At 35.4% G+C, this 21004-nt stretch overlaps 1 protein-coding gene across 1 annotated transcript in view; it reads right to left on the bottom strand.

Moving 5' to 3' along the window:
* The window catches only part of LOC134647818 (leucine-rich repeat neuronal protein 1-like), a 348919-nt gene extending 328245 nt beyond the window's left edge, over positions 1 to 20674 (bottom strand). The window contains exon 1 of the mRNA XM_063502144.1: positions 20142 to 20674. The gene's annotated coding sequence lies outside the window, so the exon portion shown is untranslated. The remainder of the gene's footprint in view (positions 1 to 20141) is intronic.
* Between the last annotated feature and the right edge of the window lie 330 nt (positions 20675 to 21004).

Here is a 21004-nt window from a genome sequence, read left to right as displayed (position 1 = left end):
TATATGTGACGTTATCTATAAAAAGGGACCTTATTGTCGATGGCGGTTACGCCATTATTAACGATGCTCCGATATAAATACAACGCCGCGCGACGCTGTGCGGCGTAAGCGCCATCGACAATAAGGTCCCTTTTCATAGATAATGCCCCATATGATGTACATTACCATGTAAACTTCCACCGAAAATTGGTTTGAACGAGATCTAGTAAGTAGATTTTTTTATACGTCATAAATCGCCTAAATACGGAACCCTTCATGGGCGAGTCCGACTCGCACTTGGCCGCTTTTTTAGCACCGTTTGATAGACGCCGATCGGCGCGCCGCTTGATAAACGCCGATCGGCGTTCGGCGTAATTGGCCTTTGTCCGCCGCGGACGGGCCGGCAATATTTGCACGGTTAATGTGTTTGAAGTCTTTTTACTGCGTGTTGTATGTGTTATCAAAGGGCATGTCATAGTCACGTTTTTAAAATAGGTACTAGGTGAAATTTTGAACGCTAAAAAAATGTGTTACTTGGCCAGCAGTAAGAATATTGCAAAAAATAATGAATGAATACCTACTTATATCATTTAACGACAGTTTCTTTTACGGATCACACACATGTGTAAAAATACGTATTTTTTTAAACTGACATATATACGTAATTACGTACCTACGTGCGCTATTTTTTTTTTCATAAGAAGAAACACAATTATATACTTAATTTTTTTTTTATTAAGTACCTACCTAATTAAAAAAAATTAAGTACCTATATTACCTAATTGTTTCTTCTTATGAAAAAAAAATATAGACGTTAGAAATACCCTATGTACCACAAATCCCTAAGAATCGTCCTTGAGCCCATAGGTAATCGTTCAACAGAAACATTACGCATAACTCTATTTGCGCGCAGAACGAATCGTGCGCATAGTGTAAACAACGCATTAGTCATCGTAGTCAATCACTACTGGTCATTAGGTCTTGGCATTATGCCTGTAGGTAAACAGTTAGTACCTGACCGTGAGAATCTTTGTTCTATTTATTTAAACTTTATTGAACAAATAAAGAAAATTTTATGCCAAATTTTTTTTGCATAAAAAGAACTGTACAGAGCAAAGTATGAAGATTTTCAACCACCGACGCAAAAATAGAGGTGTTATAAGATTGACCTCTATTGTGTGTTTGTATGTGATACTGTAGCTCTTAAACGTGGAAACTGAGGTAGAAGGAAATTTAAATGATACCTAGCCTAGTCACAATTTGAGATGTATAACCAGGTGCATGTTAAGTTTCCCCATCGGCACACAAACCTCCTCAACTCTCAAGGTTTTGCCAACGATGGGTCTTGTAATAATATGTATTAGCATGCCTGTAACTTGTTATTATTCAATCATTAAAAAAAAAAAGTAAGCCTAGTCATACGACCTGACCTGATTCATTGTAAATTACATAATTTGCACCAATTTTGAAATGTGAACACTTTGTATGGTACTTTGAATTTTAGCACTATCGAGTAAAAGTAATATTTTATAATTTTAAAATGCCTACACTAATGCAATTAATGATTGACTTCTTGATTGACTTGAATCACAAACTTCTTGGCGCCCACAGCTATAGAGTCTGTGCGGAAAGAGAAGAGTTGCGGATTGTATTGGGCCCCATACATTCCACGACTTTTCTCTTTCCGCACAGACTCTAGGTATAACTGTAGAATTAACTGCCGCGTGAAAATGAGTCACGTTTCGCGTGACACTGTGTGGAAATTAGTCATTAAAACATTAAGGTCGTGAAAGACCTAAACTGCCAAATGCGTAATCAAATATAATCCATACGTTAATTAACTTGAAAGCTGCCAACCCTAAGAACGCCATAACTTTAGCCAGGGTCATCACAAGTTAGATTGGCCGGCCAAATTTCTTCAACTCGTTAAAACTACTTTAAAACTCTTATAAAGGAAATGACAATAAAAAGTTTCGCATTTCAATGCGATGAAGGCGACGATGGCAGCTACACGGAATGGTAGATTCGTGAATTTGTGGAAAATAATAATATTATGTAGTACAGCGGTACAAGTTACCTATACTTATAGTCAAAAGTTTTGTTGAAAACTCGATAGATGAGAACTTATTAGGTACTTCGATGAGAGCATATAACCCACTTTAGTACTTTTGTTTGACGATATTGATTTGACTTTAAGCCTTTATAAGGCAGAGGGAATATTTCCCACCTGATTTTGAACTTTAATTCAAAGTGATGGGGTTGTATTTCGCATTATTTCTTATGCCTAGGCTCTTGACTTTGACCTAAACGTACTCGACTGTTTCCTCCGTGAGTTTTGAATGATTGAGTGAGTTTCCTAGAGCAATGATTTTTTCAACACAGATTAATATTATCAATATCTGTGTCGGACCGTTTGGTTTTTTTTGTATTTTTGTTTTTTAAGGCGCTAGAGCTCTTCAAAAATGGCCAAAATGGCCTAATTGACTATGCCGCAATGAGAGGCGTGGTATTCAAAACTGATATCAATTAGCCAAAAAAGCAAAACGGTCCGACACAGATAATTTTATAATCATTTAGATTTCCAAATTTGGTTACGATTGGTTAAGTTTTGGAGGAGGAAACAGTCGAGTACGAAACCTCGATTTTTGAGATTTTTACGCAGGATTTTTCGCCTTGTCCTTATCGCACTAGTTTTAGGAACCGCTTCCGTTAGCGAGACGGGTATATTTACCTAAAATATTTAAATCTCAGCTCCTGTTTCGTCTTAACAAAGTTATGTCCCTTAGGCTTCATCGTTGTTACTTATACATTAATGCAAAAAAAAATGTCAAGTGAATTTAAAATATTATTCAAAATACACGATTGAAATATCACGCATGACGAATTCAGTATTCTCTTTTAAAAGCTGTATCGGATATCAATGGCATTTTACTATTACATGTCACATTATTATATTGCATATCAATTTATAGCCCCAAGTCAAACAAAAGCAACATACCTTTTAAAAAGTTAGATAAAAAAACTCTACCTAAATTGGCACAGTTATAACCACAATTCGCGACAACCCTCCGATTTTTTGCCACTAGGGCTGTCACCCTCCGCCAAATTTTACAATAACAATTCACACAATGAGATAAGTAAAAATACGAGCTTGTTAAACCGTAAAAAGTAATTATGGGGAGCAGAGTCAACAGTGGCAGACACCACGAAATTATGCACGGCCTGTTATAATATACGGTTTTTCGCACATGACATTTTTAGCCATCATAAACGTAATTACAATAGCACTTAGGATCTTTTTAGAGCAAACTAGTAAATTGTCAGAGTCCACTTCGTTCACCCTAATTTTTAATAATAATTCTTGACTCTTGCATTGATCAAAATACAAATCCGTTTTGCCAGCCCTAGGATAGGGTTGTTGAAAAAATGAAATATTGTTATTGCTAATTATAGTCGCGCAATAATTTTTATGAAGGTTATTTTTACAAATGAGCGGTTCTTGCGAAATAAATTACCAAGATAGATTTGGATTAACGTATTTAATATGAAATATTTTTAAAATAAATGTGGAATAACTACACTAATTTCGTCGATATTCTAGAAAAAAAAGTGTGTTTTTGCGCGCATCAAACCACTACAGGTTAATAAATAATAAATACGTATTAATCAATATTTTTCATTACAAAATACTTTTTCAGAGATTTTTGAATTTTCATTCGTTCATCTTTAGCAACGATAGCAAGTGAGGGTAACATAATTATTACAAAAAGAAGTTAAAAGGTGCTTATACCTTTCAACAAAAATGTGTGTGTGACTGTGTGTTTAATTGGGTATGTCAAAAAGCGGCCAAGTGCGAGTCGGACTCGCCCATGAAGGGTTCCGTATTTAGGCGATTTAAGACGTATAAAAAAAAAACTACTTACTAGATCTCGTTAAAACCAATTTTCGGTGGAAGTTTACATGGTAATGTACATCATATATTTTTTTTTAGTTTTATCATTCTCTTATTTTAAAAGTTACGGGGGGGGGACACACATTTTACCACTTTGGAAGTGTCTCTCGCGCAAACTATTCAGTTTAGAAAAAAATGATATTAGAAACCTCAATAGCATTTTTGAAGACCTATCCATAGATACCCCACACGTATGGGTTTGATGAAAAAAAAATTTTTGAGTTTCAGTTCGAAGTATGGGGGAACCCCAAAAATTTATTGTTATTTTTTCTATTTTTGTGTGAAAATCTTAATGCGGTTCACAGAATACATCTACTTACCAAGTTTCAACAGTATAGTTCTTATAGTTTCGGAGAAAAGTGGCTGTGACATACGGACGGACAGACAGACATGACGAATCTATAAGGGTTCCGTTTTTTGCCATTTGGCTACGGAACCCTAAAAACAAACGAAGAACGAGCAGCAACCCTATTCAAATAATGATAATGTCTTCAACTGTCCAAGTTGCCAACTTAACGGTCTCAAGTCAAAACAGTCCAATGAAATGTTTGAATTCTTTGACGCGCCGCTTATTGACCGAACTTCATTATTTCATCACGCTCAAGATGTTTGCGTGAAGCGTAAACACTTGCCCAACCAATTCCTCGGAACGTCACGTATGAGCTAGACTTTAATTACAATAGCCTACAACAAACTGCTAATAAGATAAACCAGCCTAAGGCGGACCCTAAAATCTGTAATAACTATGCGTATTTGGAGCAAAAACTTTAAACTGGTTATCTTTAGAAAACACGTATAGGCGATAGGAATAACCAAACGTTCGACGACCTATTCAAAACTAAACCGCATCAAGTTCAAGTTCAAAGACGTTCGAAATTAAATTTTAATACCACGTGATTAGGCTTAAATTGGCAAATGTTTGCTCAAGAGCTCCGTGCTCTTTTATTTTAAATTCTGAGTGTTCTAAATTCAAATTCAATTAAATATTCGATTGCGCTCGGTAGTTGGGCGATTCATTCCAATTTTGAACTGAAGGGTGTGAAATAAAATAAAACGGTTTTTACCGAGCTAAAGGGACTTTGGATTTCATGAATGTACTTAGTGGAAAAATATCATCATTTACTTTATGTGTATGGTACTTTGAATTAATACGCAATTACGCATCCCACGTCTAGCTAATGGTTTCATTATAGCTAGCGTAGGAGTCAATATTACATTCGTTTGTTAAAATAAAGATACCAAATTGCTAAACGACTACATGACAAACCCTCTATTTTATAAATAGAGAAGAAAAGTCGATGTCAGCGAGTTACTTTTTATATATGTACATAGGTATTATTGGCGTTTAATTATTTTAGTACATTAAAAAATATTTTTTACTCAAATACTTATTACTTATTGGTACGGGTTAATAAATCATTCGTCAATTTCAGCATAGACAATCAATCAAATACTTTTAAAAGTATAACCGCAATTTTCTCTCCGCTGTAACCGCTAATCCAAATCTAAGGTTACTTACGAGCTACGCTCCAAGTACAATACTTAATTCTCAAGGAGCACCAGTATACAATGATCTCCGACAAGAAACAACTGTAACACATTGGTAGGTCTCAATAAACTGGTTCATGAAAGGCGTTAGTTAAAGTGAATGAAGGTCCAGTGCAGTGAGTCCGCAGCCATCAAACGCAACGCAACCCATCATTATAGACCGAGGCAATAATTATGAATACGAACGCAAGTTACGGATTGGGAATAGAACGGCTGTGCTGTGGATAGTCAAAACGTGGTAACTGATATTTAGAAGCCCAAACAGTTGATGTGCTGTGCCTAAACTTACTGGTTTTACCTGCGTTTTTATTACTTTTGTAGAGAAAATATATTACTAGTGTCGTAATCACAGATTTTAAAATTCAATATTCAAATAATTTCACAAATCAAAATTCAAAAAACAAATCTAAGTTATGCTGATGCAAGCTACTATTTAACATTTGTGAATATTTATCCCTTAGATGTACAAATCAATTTCTTAGTTTATAAGTCGATATTTAAGGTATATTATATCTGTAAAAATGTGTTAAATAAAAAATGTCTATTATGCCTATATCTATTTCAAGAAATAAAAACCAATTTTGCACTGACACTTCACAAAAACGTATGCAAACATTTATCTTCATTTATTTCCTTTCAAAGTTATGTTCCGTTAAAAAGTATGAATACCTTTCTCTTGCTAGCAAAAAGTACTTGTAATTACAACATTTCAACTAAGTGAACGTTCCCACGAAATACGATTAAATCACCACGTATGCATAATAATTATAAAATAACCAAGAATGTTATTACAGTACAATCAGCAAGGGTCAGGTTCACACTCGTGTTAAATTACCATTAGTAGATATAGGTTTAATCTACCCACTGTTTGTTTAGGACAAAATGGTCAAATCTTATAAGCCGATTTAACCACTATCCGATTAGCTTAGCATTTACTTACGTTATAAAACAAAATCGCATTTAAAAATTACATTCACTACAACAGAATTACCTACGTCCTCTTTAATTTTTGACAATACATATATTGTTGTTCGGAAAATAATTTATGGCCAACATGGCGATTTTCTCTACAAGTTTTTTGTACCGACTGTACCTTTCTTTAAATATCGAGACGATCCTAAAGCGCACTCGATAAGGTCGTATGGGGCTCCATCATTAGACAATTTCGATTGTATAATAAGTTTGCAGTGTCCCCGAAGTTACGTATTTACCAATGCCAAAATTTCCTCTCGTTCAATTGATTCGATTCTATAATTAGTTGACAATGTTCTACAAATTGAAAAACTACATAGGTACTTACATTTATTAAATTGTTAACTAGCGACCCGCCCAAGCTTCGCACGGGTTAACAAATATACATAAAACTTCCTCTTGAATCACTCTATCTATTAAAAAAAAATAAAAGCGGCCAAGTGCGAGTCGGACTCGCCCATGAAGGGTTCCGTATTTAGGCGATTTAAGACGTATAAAAAAAAAACTACTTACTAGATCTCGTACAAACCAATTTTCGGTGGAAGTTTACATGGTAATGTACATCATATATTTTTTTTAGTTTTATCATTCTCTTATTTTAGAAGTTACGGGGGGGGGGGGACACATTTTACCACTTTGGAAGTGTCTCTCGCGCAAACTATTCAGTTTAGAAAAAAATGATATTAGAAACCTCAATATCATTTTTGAAGACCTATCCATAGATACCCCACACGTATGGGTTTGATGAAAAAAAAAAATTTGAGTTTCAGTTCGAAGTATGGGGAACCCCAAAAATTTATTGTTTTTTTTCTATTTTTGTGTGAAAATCTTAATGCGGTTCACAGAATACATCTACTTACCAAGTTTCAACAGTATAGTTCTTATAGTTTCGGAGAAAAGTGGCTGTGACATATGGACGGACAGACAGACGGACAGACAGACAGACATGACGAATCTATAAGGGTTCCGTTTTTTGCCATTTGGCTACGGAACCCTAAAAACCGCATCGGAATCCGTTGCGTAGTTTTAAAGATCTAAGCATACATACAGACAGACAGCAGGAAGCGAATTTGTTTTATACTAACTATGTACATGTAGTGATTCAATATCGTAATATCACTTACTAGGTTTTGATCTAGCGCAACTAGATATCAGAGGCGTGTCGTGCCCGTTTGAATGGCAGCTCTCTTTGTTCGACGTGAATTCGAATTAAGAATGTAACGTAACGGATTCGGAGCGTTCCGTTCCTTATTTGATTTAACGATACAAAAAGTGCTTGTAATGGGAAACTAATTATTTTCTCTTTTCAAATATGTATTCTGTAACAGCTAACTAGAATTGTTAGTACTTTTTATAATATATAGGTCTTATTATCTCGAGAGTTATCTACTATATTTGTTATAGTCGTTCTTAAAAATATTATGTATCTCTGTATCAAAGAAACTGACAGCAATAATGCAGGGACGCGTAACCCTTTTTAATTAGCTCAAAGCATTTTTAAGTGTAATCCTTATCACTAAAGTATGAATAAATGAATAGGTATACGTGAGAGCGCATTAACAAACGTCATTTCCATATCTCTTTACTATAAAATGATAGAAATGACTCGTGGAAAGAACAGTTTCGAAGCAGGATATTGCCCAACTTAAATTGAGCTCCGGTTACTTGTAGTTGTAACTAATGTAGGGGTCACATTTAAACTGGTTTTTGGTGATATTGCCTGTAAGGGTTCAAGTTACGTAACGAATGGGTCGTGATAAACGCAATCAAATACGATTGGGGAGATATAATTAAGGCGTCTAATGGTAGTGATAAAACTATAAAAAATAATAATATGCTAATTAATGGTATATTCGGGCTGTAGTTATTACGTATCAGTTTTTGTTATTTCCTTCTGCTCACCAGGCGAAGCGAATTAATAAATTATTATAAAAGTGTTATAAAATAATAAAGTTATCGTTAGAAACCTGGGAAATAACATTCTTTCACCTCATATTTCTTCTGCAGAGTTAAGTGACCCCCCTATGAACAAATTTATATGCTGGGGGATCACTTAACTCTGCAGCTTTACTGTAAATATGTACTTACATTAAATAGCGTGGAATATTTTCTATAAATGCTATATATGTATAATAACCAGAGAGAAAAATGGGGACTATACATTTGTATGGAGAAGCGGTCACGTGACGTCTTCCTCTTTCTTCTTACATGCCATTTCTGAATTTTATTGTAAAGACATTAAGGTTCAACAATGGTCAGTGTCACTGTTATTCCTGGAACATGTTGCTCCGGGCCAATTTGAGTGAGTAAGACGGATGGTGTGCGAGGGAGTCAAAGTTTAATTGACTGTGGCATTAACAAACGAAGCGGTTCCCTGCAGAGCTGTGGGATTACGGTTAAGAGGTTACAACTACTGATTTATTGAGTTGTTTAACTGTTTTATTAAATTAAATAAAGAAAAGTGGCCAAGTGCGAGGACTCGCGCTCCGAGGGTTCCGTGCATACTTACTCATCACATTTTTTTATATAGGTAATTAGGTACCTGTTTTTGTTATTTGATTGTTTATTAAGGAAGATTACTAACTACTAAGTACTTTATACATAAGTACATATAAATATTTCAGATTCGAATTATAACGTATTGGTCGAACGATATTCGGAAGATTGCGGGTCACTTCTGGATGAAATTGGCTCAGGACCGGGATAAGTGGCGTACTCGAAGAGAGGCCTATGCTCAGCAGTGGGCGATAAAAGGCTGATATGATGATGATGATGATGAAGAAGATTAGATACAGAAAATACAAAATTTAATTTCTTTGAAAAAAATAAGATTTTCTTAGTTACGAAAACAAAAGCTTGCCCAAACAACATTACATTATAAATGTATATTTCGTTGTAAGAAACATCTCGACAAACTTCTGAAAACCAAAGGAAACAGTTGGACTCCTGAATCTTTCATAAGTTGCTTTGTATAATGATCACAAACCTATTTACAAGCTAACTCCCAAAATGGCCGTAAGTGTACTTTACGTAACGTTGTATCTGTCTTATATTATCATTTGAAAACCAACTCTATACACTTCAAATTAAGGTGCATTCGAAAGACAGAAGGGAGGGAGATATGAGGTGTAAAAGCAAATATTCGAAGTGGGCCAACATTTACATAAGGACCGTGTTCTATTAATATTCATTACATAAGTTGTGAAGAAGTTGGGATAATTAAAGGAATATGAAATTAAAAAATTATACCACCTTTGATTAATGTCTGTCGAGGTTTTATGAAGAATTTACATACGTGAGACCGAACTGTATTTACAAGGAACATTAACATCAAAGCGAATATGATAAAGGTATTTTGATTATAAATAAACTAGTACAGTCAGCGTCAAAGTATCTGATGCCTCCCTGGCATACTGTTCCAAACATAAATCTATATAAAACTCTACAGTTCGCATATCGCATTACTAAATAGATAAAACAAAGTCGCTTCCCGCTGTCTGTCCCTATGTATGCTTCGATCTTTAACCTTTTAACCGCCATAGAATACGTAGGGGGTACGAATACGAAGTCACTTTTGTCTTATTTATCAGACAGCGGCGAAATGAGCCCGATTTTGTATGTCTTATATATCAGTCTACGGCGGTTAAAAGGTTAAAGCTACGCAACGGATTATGATGCGTTTTTTAATAGATGGAGCGATTCAAGAGGAAGGTTTATGTTTAATTTGTTAACCCGTGCGAAGCCGGGGCGGGTCGCTAGTGTTACATATACGAGTAGAGACAATATCTCTTTTTGTTAAGCTGTGAATGTATGTCTTTTTGTATTGTGAATGGTAGATACTTTTGACACGTAGTCTGATCCGCTACTTTTGGTGCTGACTGTACAGTATATTACCAGTGTCGGAGTCCATATAGACTTCGATTCCCATCGACTTGCCTACCTTTCAGCTAGTTGAATACTTTTGTTAACGCTCATAAAGAAAAGGAGAGCTAAATTTGTTGCCTTTTTCTATTATGGTGCATTGGGGTAACTTCGAAAGCGGGGTATTTCAAAATGTCCTACGTACTTGTACAGTACAACTACAAATTCAATTCGAGTTTAGAACTCTTATATAAAAGAAACGCAAAATTCCGAATTGCCCTTGGAATTACCAGGATATTTGAGAAATTTCGGCTTCTAGGTATATTTTCCATTCGTTTCTTTCCAACTCGGCTTTAGTACATCACCAGCAATGAAATTTAAAGACACACGGCAAGACTATACGTCTAATCTTCGAATGCAAACGATGCACGTGCCTCCCACTTATCAGAGGGACGTGATACGCGTGCCAACGCCATGCTGATTGTTGTACTTGCTAAAAAAGGTGGAACTTATGTGAAAAACAAGGAGTTTGAGGCGTTTTATGTGCTTTGAGGGCTGTATAGCGCCAGCAGCGCTTCTAGAATTCTATAATCTTGACGCAATAGGGTTGTTGACGCATGTTGAATTTTATGTCTTCCATTTTACCAACTTCTGACTTACATTTTAATATTATATAGCAACAATATACATAAACGCAATATTTCACCGACAAAATCGCAATTTCCTTGTTTTCATACCTCAAAACGGCTTCTAACGTTACATAGTGACGTAACGATGTATTGCCACTTTGTACGAAGCGTTTCGTCAGTAAGGGCCACCCCACATCTAGCGTCTTTCAAGCGTCGGCGTCTACAACTCTATGGCCGAACGTCGACGCAACGTCATTTTCCATAGCGCTGACCAGACGCCGACGCTCGAAAGACGCTAGATGTGGCCGTAAAGTGCGAGTACTAATAGACTTTGACCATCATTTGTGGCTTTTGTATTGCTTTAAGACAATGGGATCCCATACAGACATTTGATCCTCAAAACAAACCTGATCGACTGATACCATTCATAAAAAAAACAACGTGTTGCACTCCGGGAGTGCCGACAGAAGTGAAAACTCAATGATTAGTCCAAAATGTCTGCAGCTCTATTTATAATTGACCGTTCCTCCTTTCTATTGAAAAACTTTAGTTCCGAAATTGCTGGTCAGTGAGCTTGTTTAAAATTCGAAATTCGTAGCGTTAATTGTTTAAAATTAGAATAGAACTTGTAATGTTACCTTGCAGACTTCGCATCTAAATTTGGTCATGATATTTTGAGTTTTATTCACCAGTACTAGAGTTCACCTTTATTAGCGATTTCATCAAGATGTAGCTTTATTGAATTATATTTGAGTGATATAAAGTTAGAATGTAACTGTGAGATCCTTGTATTTCAGCTTCAGCCCGTACAAGATTAGAAAATTGAGCTTTATTGCTTAATATAAAAGTCCAGTTTTAAATAAATGACCTGAATATGATACGTTATGACTATAAAGTTCTTTGGTGAATAAAAACGAAACAGCAGGCTCAGGCATACATTTTCGACGCGCGGTAGAAAGAGAGGGTTACGCCTTATGCCTTACGCCTTACGCTGTCTCGAGTTTGTCATTTTTTCCCCACGTCAAAAAGTGCACAGCGCCGCTAAAGAAGTTTTCACTTCAAAAAAATTTATAATACCCTATTTAGTAAGGTAAGTATGCACTCATAAGTACTTTCACTAAACAAAGTTTACATTGTTTACATGTCCAACGCTTTACTTTTGATTTGTAAAACGCATTTATTCTGGTACACGTAAGCAACGACTTTCTTATGCGTTGGAATAACATCGAATTTCGTAAGTTACGTATTGTGGTTTTTGATTTTTGAAATGGGCGTGCGAAACGCGTGTTCTCGTGCCCTTTCGTATTTGACATTTCGCGTAACCGGTGACATTCATTATGGCCATTGGATTGACAGAGCAAAATGCAATCATGTTACAATGTAAGTAGTTGACTTTATGTAGGTATTCGTCGGTTTTCGTCTTACAGTCCCAACGGAATCCTATTCTACCTACATATAGTATTGTTTATAAATACTGAAATAGAAATATAATACGTATGTACATATCTGTTAATCTATGACTTAACCGCAGTCCAGTTTCTATCGTTTCGTCAAAAATTATAAAGGCTGCCTTTCCACTGCGGCGGAGATGAGGAGACATTCGGGAATCAATCAATAGCATTAGTTGTAATCCAGCGGAGTGGAAAATAGAACCAATGCTATTGGTTGATGCCCTCCTCAGTGGAAAGACTTGTGCCGTCCAGCGTAAATAATTTTGACGCTAGGTAGTTTAAAATCCTTGTGCCTACGATATGCAGTTGACTGTTTGTTCCATCCCTTAGTACAAAAAATGCTTACATAACCATTTTAAGTTGGGACTTGAACGTATGCAGTCTTTGTGTTGAAAGTTTTAATTGCTAGCCGAGATTAATGTTGGCTGTAGATCGATCACTTCATTAAATTTTAACTGGGTTTGACGGTGGAGTTGTCACGTAACTATGTCAATTATCAATTTAACCGTTTCGGTGCGGATGGCACGACAGGCGTGTCAATCGTGTCATCAATGTTTTTAACGTGTGGCGTACCTAGGACACGATAGACGTGCCATCATATTCTATGGCGTAAGGCACGCCTGTCGTGTCATGAAATAATTGTTCGCCGCCACAGCCATAAGTTTTCGAAAATGGAACACACAATGAAGCGGTTAATAATTAGGGCGTCCGCTGGTTGGAGCGGTCGCGCGGAAGCGTCCGGCGGATTCTATCTACAAGGCGGATCTAAATATACCTACCTACAATGGCAACCGTTCGTGCGTCCCCTCCGTGGACCCGCGCTAGCTAGCGGACGCCCTAACAAACCTCTGTCAAATTTTGTCTCTTTCTAAAACACAGAAATAACAATACATTGGATATGGACCAACGATTATCGACGGACAGTTAGATTTGAAAAGAAAATAAGCACGAAAATACAATGTTAATTTATTTCAATATCTACTGAAAGTGCGAATTAGTCATCAATATCATACACGGTTCAGTCATCAGTGATTGTACCTAATCATAATTAATATTTATACCTAAATACCTAATATAATGTGAAAACGTACCTACAAGGTACTAAAAGCAAAACTTTACCAAAATTACCTACTTATACAATTTTAAAATGTAGGTAACTACAAATTCTATGTACTTATAAAGAAATAGAAATTGCTATACCTACTGCAAATTGAAACTAGCTATTTCGAACATCGTCGCCAATAAAATGACTATTTCGACCTAATTACATCAACTTACTCAGCACGCTAAACCAACTCGCAAAATCAAAAAGTCGTATATTTATTACCAAACTCACACACAGATACGGCGTTTTGAATTTAACTTTATTTCACGTTAACATCCAAACGTCGTATGTTTCTAACTTACAGGTCATCAGATGCGACTTTTTAAAATTATATTCATCAATACTATTACTATAAGAAGTAAGCTATTGCAGCGCTTTCGTAATGTTTCCCATCTAGTAATGTGAAGTGGTGTAAAGCGCTGTAAAGCGACGTGTTAATTGGTTTTCGCGATTTGACCCACTAACCCGCGCTTAGGTGGCTACTTTCTTTACGTTACACTACTGGTTTGGTCTATGCAGTTTTAATAGTCGGTTTAGAAGTAGATAATAGTTGATTAATGGACGAATGAATGATTAATGTTGATTTCTACTACAAATAAGTAATGAAACTGACTAGTTGACTACATATAAAATATGTAGTTTGTAATTTTATTGCGTTGTAATGTTTTTTTTTCTGGTGTAGTTTTGGTGTTAATAATTATTACAGCATACGTTTGGATACTTTGGATTAAAATTAAAATATTAACGAAAAGGTCTGAATTTTTGACATGCAGAAGCTTATTATGGTAAATAAGCTTGTGGATTTTCGTTTAATGTTATCTATTACCTATTTATCTTTTATACAATGACCAGAAAAGTCGTAATTGTTGTTTTCTTCACTTAACACCTTGCAGCATAATACCTTGTTATCTTTCAACAGAACGTTATAAGTGACTATATTTACTATAGTCACATAAGACTTTATTTCACTAAACATTTGTGTAGACACCTAGTTCCAAGAATTAGCCAACGTTCGCTAAGTCTGCAGAAAACCATCACAAAAATGCATTCACTAACACTCTTACTACCATAGAAATACAGATCGATTTTGTAATATCTATGTGTAAAAGAACTGTAATAAAATTCTAAGCACGACTCAGGCCTTTGAAGGCTACAGTGTTGTGAACCTATTTAGTGTTGATATACTATTTCTAGACTACAGGTAGGTATGTGAATATGGCTAAATAGCAACAGTATCGATTTAGGTATTGCATAATTTTGTCTAGACTGTCAGAATTGGAAGCGTGTATAAATGTAGTAAAATTATTTTTGGATTATATATATATATACCTACCTAACTTAAGAGTGGCACTGTTAAACAAAATATAATTAGATGTATATTGATATTATTATGAATACCAAAATTTTATTGTCACACTGAGATACTAAAAGACGAAAAAACATAATTAAGACTAAAACGCTCACAAAAGGTCTCATCTGATGATAAAATCACAACGACTTCGAGGTTACACAATAAAAGATTTGGAAACAAAAACCTTAACAGCAAACCATCTTCATTTCACTTTTATTATTAGGTACGGCATAAACAAACTTTCGTTTTACACTTAAACCGAAAAAGGGTATCATCTATCATTTGTTTTTAAATTTTAATTAAAAGTTTAAAAACCGACCTCGGCCAACCGACAGATTCATAAACGTAATAAAAACGAAATGTTTGTTTTAAATTTAGAACTGATATCGCCTTGACAGCTGTCGACCGCCATTACGCGAAGCCTGGGAGCGAATGAACCGTTAAATTCCGTGTATTACATACTCCATAACGCGTTCGTGTAATTTTTCGGTGGCCATTTAGTCACGGCCTATTAGATTTGGAATACAGTTTTTGTTCGCTCGGTTCGGAAACAAAGCGTGACATATGGTATGTTTATTTACAATGTTTACATGGTAGCACGTGATGCTGTAAAAACAAAAAGTCGATTATTACTTTTTTACCCGCTTTTTTTTCATATTAGTTTAAAGTGCCGCCATCATTGCCGGCAAACCGCGCACACCTGCTCTCAGACTGCTACAAGTCAAAATATCGATAAAAACCTCGGTAAAAACCCAGTTTAAGTTGAAACCTATTAACGTAAACATTGAAAAACGGGCTAAATAAGTAAAACACCGGAGATTTTACGACTCATTTTATGCCGCTATTAGGATATTAAGAAATTATTTTCGGGTGCTTTTAGTGGGCGTGGATAAATTACTTGGATGATTATCTGTGTAATTGCTGGATGTTTGTACGGAAACAAAAGGCTAACATGATTAAATTCGATTAAAATCAATAGCGGCGAGGAATTAGCATAGTTTATTCATAAGTCGACCCCGATATGGCTCAAGCGCGCGGTCGTAGCGTTTACGCCAGCGGTGTCAAGTTCACATACACTGAGCACGATGTGAATAATCCGATGGAATTACTTACGATAATCATGTTATTTACGAATGTTTAAATATACGTTAATAAATATTGATATTGATTTAAAGTACATTCACGAGTTTCACATAAAATTTAAATTATTCGGCAATTTATAATATAATATGCTTAAATATACTTTACACATAACAGTTACATATTTACAGATATGTATATGAAACAATAAACGGCATCAGATCTATAATTGAGCGAAGACTTTTCAATCTATTTAAATCGTTAAACTATAGACCCATTAGCTTACGATTACGCGCCTAAAACAAAAACAGTTAGAAGTTAGATTTCATAGCTTTATATAGTCTCAATGGTTTTAAAAGTTTCACAATTTGCGATCGCAATCTCAGCCGTTTGAAACTTAATCCATCCGGTCACATTAGAATCATTCGATGATGACTTTACTACGACTAAGCACTGCTTCAAGTATTTTTCTGTTGACGCACCGTCAAATCATTATTTTAAATAAACAAAGACGCTCTTCAATGCGTCAGTTGTCACGCGCCTATTTCATAACTCAACTTTCAAGAATTAAGCAATAAAAGCTATCTCGGAATAACATCGTCGCGGATAATTGGGTACACGGAATACAAACAAATAATTAAGTGTACGTTTCCCAACTGCACGGGCTCGGCTTGCATATTTTAGCGAGCTCGCCACGGAAACCTTCAGAGAAACTTAAGCTTAACCTACTGCCTCTTAAAAGCAACGGTTATTAATATTTCGTTTCGAAATTCTTATTTCGAATTTCACAGTTGCGTTTTACGTTTTACAGTGCTTTTTAATTCATAATTCATATATTTATTGCATCCATGGTAAGTACACAGGTGTTACATAGGTAATAGTTGTTTCACATGGGCCCTGGTAGGACACGGCAATATTCTTAAATCTATTGAGTTTACAGGTTTCATTATAAATTAATAGAAATATTATATTTATTTATTTATTTATTTATTGATCAAATAAGTAACACAGCATTACAGTATAAAACCAAGGCACTGTGAAACTACAAAATATAAAAGAAAAGACACAAAGAAAAACAATATACATAAAAATGAAATTAACTAAATATTAGATATATATGATTATTACTATCATCAAATAACAAATTAACAAATTATATGTCACAAAAAAAGAAAAAAAAAAGAAAACATGCTTAAAAAAATCATGCTTAAAAAATTGTTACAGTTTATGTCAAAAATATCAATAGGTATATAATGTTAATTTAATCTAATTTTTAAAATTCAAATTCAAAGTTGATTCATATATGTCCAATAAATGATGCTTTGATGACTCCAATATCTCGAGTAGGTACTTTTAAGTATGACCGCGTACATTTTAGGTCCATTTACGAATATAAGCCAGCAAAGAGATTGAATCAGAATTCAAAGGAACGTTTTTGCTCTATATTTATATGAATGGTTTTCGTAACAGAAGCTCCAGCGATTCCACTAAGCGAAGCGTAATGTTTTGCTTCGCCGACGGAATATTTAAAGGTAAATCTCCGTCACTGGGTCATATGTCACGACCCTGCTGCGCTCTGAAAAGGCTCCGCTATAAACATAATTTGTATCCCCGAATAATGCTCTCAGGAAATTAATTCCCACGACGTTTCTTATAAATTAAATGGGTGTTGAGATTAGCGGCCGTTTTTAAATAAGGATATTGCTCGAAGTAAATATCAAAGTTAATCTTTATACAGCATCTTAGAAAGCAGAATTTAATGAGGTTTCAGGAATTTTCGCTGCAGAAAGTAATGGAATATTCGGAGCGGAGTATAATGCTTTTTAGAAATTAACACATTCTGCTGAGAGCGGAATATATTTTACATTAAAGCGCGATCCCTTGCGTCCAGAAGATAAATCTGCGAAAGTAGAAAATGTAATTATTTTTATTTAGGCAGGATATAATTTGAAAGTGCAGGTATTATGGTGAGCACGTAAATTACACATACAGCAGTTGGTTTAAGATAAATTGCTGTTGGAAGTGGATGCCTAAGATGGATATCTCTCTAATTGGATTCGAGAGAAGATCCTAGGCTAGATCCGATGTATTTACTTTGATGTAATTATGTTTGGAGAACTTTATAGCTTGTTTATTGCTTTGGATGTATCATTTACCAAAACATAATTTGCTTCGATGAATACTTAAGAGAATTTAGTTCATAATCAACGGGATATCTAAACTATCCATATACCTACTCAAAAGTATATTAGTTAATCAAATTATTTTAGTTTAAAATTTTAAGTCTTATGTTAAGTCGTATGGTGACAGCAAAACGAGGTTTGTTTTTGACGTAACGAAGATGTATCTATAAGGAAAACGTCGAATAAGGATTAGATTTTTCAATTCAACATGAATTTTGGTTCAGCATGATTAAGCTTAATTAAAAAAAGATTCAACCTAATTTTAAGTAATCAGCCTTTTAAAATCTTCAAAATTTACTTGTATTCAAAACAGTTGCGACCAAGTTCAGTACCGTCGTTATCACATTTTCAAACTTATTAATCTTGCCAAGGCTTCGCAGAACTTTAAAACAACAAACCTTTACAGGACAAAGTCTATTGTGGACTTTTCCGATAGATTCAAGGTAGTCGATACCGAGAAGAGTATTGTCGTGAGAAAAGCAAAACATAAACTTGATTAAACGTTGTCTTTCAAAGAAGAAAAATATTAAGGACTTCCACGAACCCGAAACTTGAAATAGGCTCCAATTGGTTTCCAAATAATATAAACACAAGTTTAAGACACAACGGCAAAGGAGATTGAACGAGAACAGAAACATAAATCTAATCGTAATTAAGCTCTTTGAAAACAGTTTCAAAACAGAACAGAAGCCTTTAAGACGTTGAATGAATCGTATTTCTTTAATTAATCGATTGATTCTGTTCGAGATTCATATTGACCCAGGTATCTGAATGGGACTGATAATATAAACCGGAGCACAAGCCACCTCTATCAGAACAATCGTCTCAAGTCGCAGCGTTTACAATAACTGTTTACAAATACTGATAACCTTGCCGCACCTTAGAAATTCTCCGCTTAAGTAGGTAATTGATGCTAATGAGAAACTAGAAACCTTGTAAAATAACTCTAAGAAAAAACTTCACACGACATAACGCAATTCGATAATAAAATAACGCTTATAAATGAATACACAACTATCTACAGCTTTCAAATTTACGATGACGGCCATAAACGTTTTACTACCTAAATAAGAATCATTTTCCTCGTATAAATATATTTGCGGATAGAATATTGGGTATTATTAAAATTCTCTTGGACATAAATAACATTTTAGAAATGTATGTCTTCTAGATACCGATGAGTAAATTGCCTGGGACGAATACTTTATCCGCTTTATGGGACTTAGTTCAGCACTTTTACTGTCCCGTTAATCTAATGCGATGAACCCTTAAACGTAATAAATACTAGGGTATATTGCTAGGAATGGTCGAATTAAGATGGAAGGATGCTGTGGTCGGCCGCAAATGTTTGGATTGGAGCCAAAATAATCAAGTAACGGAAGGACCAGCAATGTTTCTGTATTAATTTTATATTCCAACAGTTTATTGACTGTTTCGATGAGATTTGCAATCCAATCGACCTTCGATCGGAAAGTGGATCAAATCGTGATTCCGGTTAAAAAGATGTCTGTTTAATTGTTCGAGTTCTTCTTGGCGCTTTTATTCAGCGTCTTTTTAATTCTCGTCTGTTATTGTATCTTCATCGATATATTTTTCTCGTAGACTGGTCATTTTTGTATTGCTATAAAACTTTCTATAAATCAACGAACTTCTTAAATTATTCACCTGCTTATATGGATGTTTGTTTGATTCATCATATCTGTTATCTGCCTACACGTTGCTTAACACGAAGCGATTATGTTGATTCATAGCTTCAGCCTCTACATACTTGAGTTCATTTGCGTTTAATACTCGTATAAATTAGTATCGCTCAGCGAATTCATCAGTTTCATCACTGATATAGGATCCTTGCTTAGGAAGTAAATTCTAATTTCAAAATTCGTATTCACGTCGCGGATCGGCTTCACTATCGTTACATTCGTTACCTTGACGGGTTCTCACGTACTCTACATTCGCAAACATTCATTCAATCTTATCACCATATAACACAAACTACGTATCGTTCCATGAAAATTAAATTTTTTACCAACCTCAGAGAAAAATCCGGCTGCGAAGGATCAAAAAGATTAACGTTTTCAATTCAAAAGCACATTACATCCATTGAGTTCACTTTGGGCTAACGTTACACAGGACGGTACGCTCGTTGAACACACATAACATCACATTTTGCACTAAAGAAAAACAATGGCAGTGAATAAACAGGAGATCCAGTTAGCAGGAACCGGGAACCAGGCACGTGAACACGGAAACCAGTTTATTTTAACAATTAAAAATATGTTCGTCGGAGACTACGAACGGGGGTAATCTGCGAGAGACATAGGTCCGCCTGCGGCGTTAGCTGGCGAGCGACTGAGGGGGCCGCGCGAATAGGCAGCGGGAGAGAACGAATAGGCGCATCGGGCCATGCGTGAGGTTCGCGGACCCTCAGCTTGAAATAAGTATTATTATTACGAACATTACCTCAGCTTACGCTGTCGGCCGGTGCGGTGTCGCCGTGTACACTTGCATGTGCTTGCATTTCATTCCGTGTATACAATGTAATTAGCGTTGCGCTCGACGTGCTCTCACGAAATAGCTGCGTCATTTTCATTAAGAGTAATGTTTCTACTGCCTTCTGACTTAACTGAATTTACTCGAGCGTTAACTAAAATATCATCTGTTGCAACTTTGAAGAAGCTTATGAACATTATAATGGAAACGATTAAAATTTTAATATCTTTGATATATTTTCTACCTGCTGTATTTAGGCATTATCCGAGGATCGAAGATGACTTTAGATATTGAAAGAGGGTATTGTAGTGTTGACATCACAATGGCCGGAGAGGATCGGGATCGGATCGAATGCAGGCAGATGTTTGGAAACCTCGCACCGATCGAGGCAGGGAAATAAGGT

This window comes from Cydia amplana, chromosome 5, assembly GCF_948474715.1.
Source record: "Cydia amplana chromosome 5, ilCydAmpl1.1, whole genome shotgun sequence".
Taxonomy (NCBI): domain Eukaryota; kingdom Metazoa; phylum Arthropoda; class Insecta; order Lepidoptera; family Tortricidae; genus Cydia; species Cydia amplana.
The sequence above is the reverse complement of the archived record's forward strand: the minus strand, read 5'-3'. Positions and strand labels throughout refer to the sequence as shown.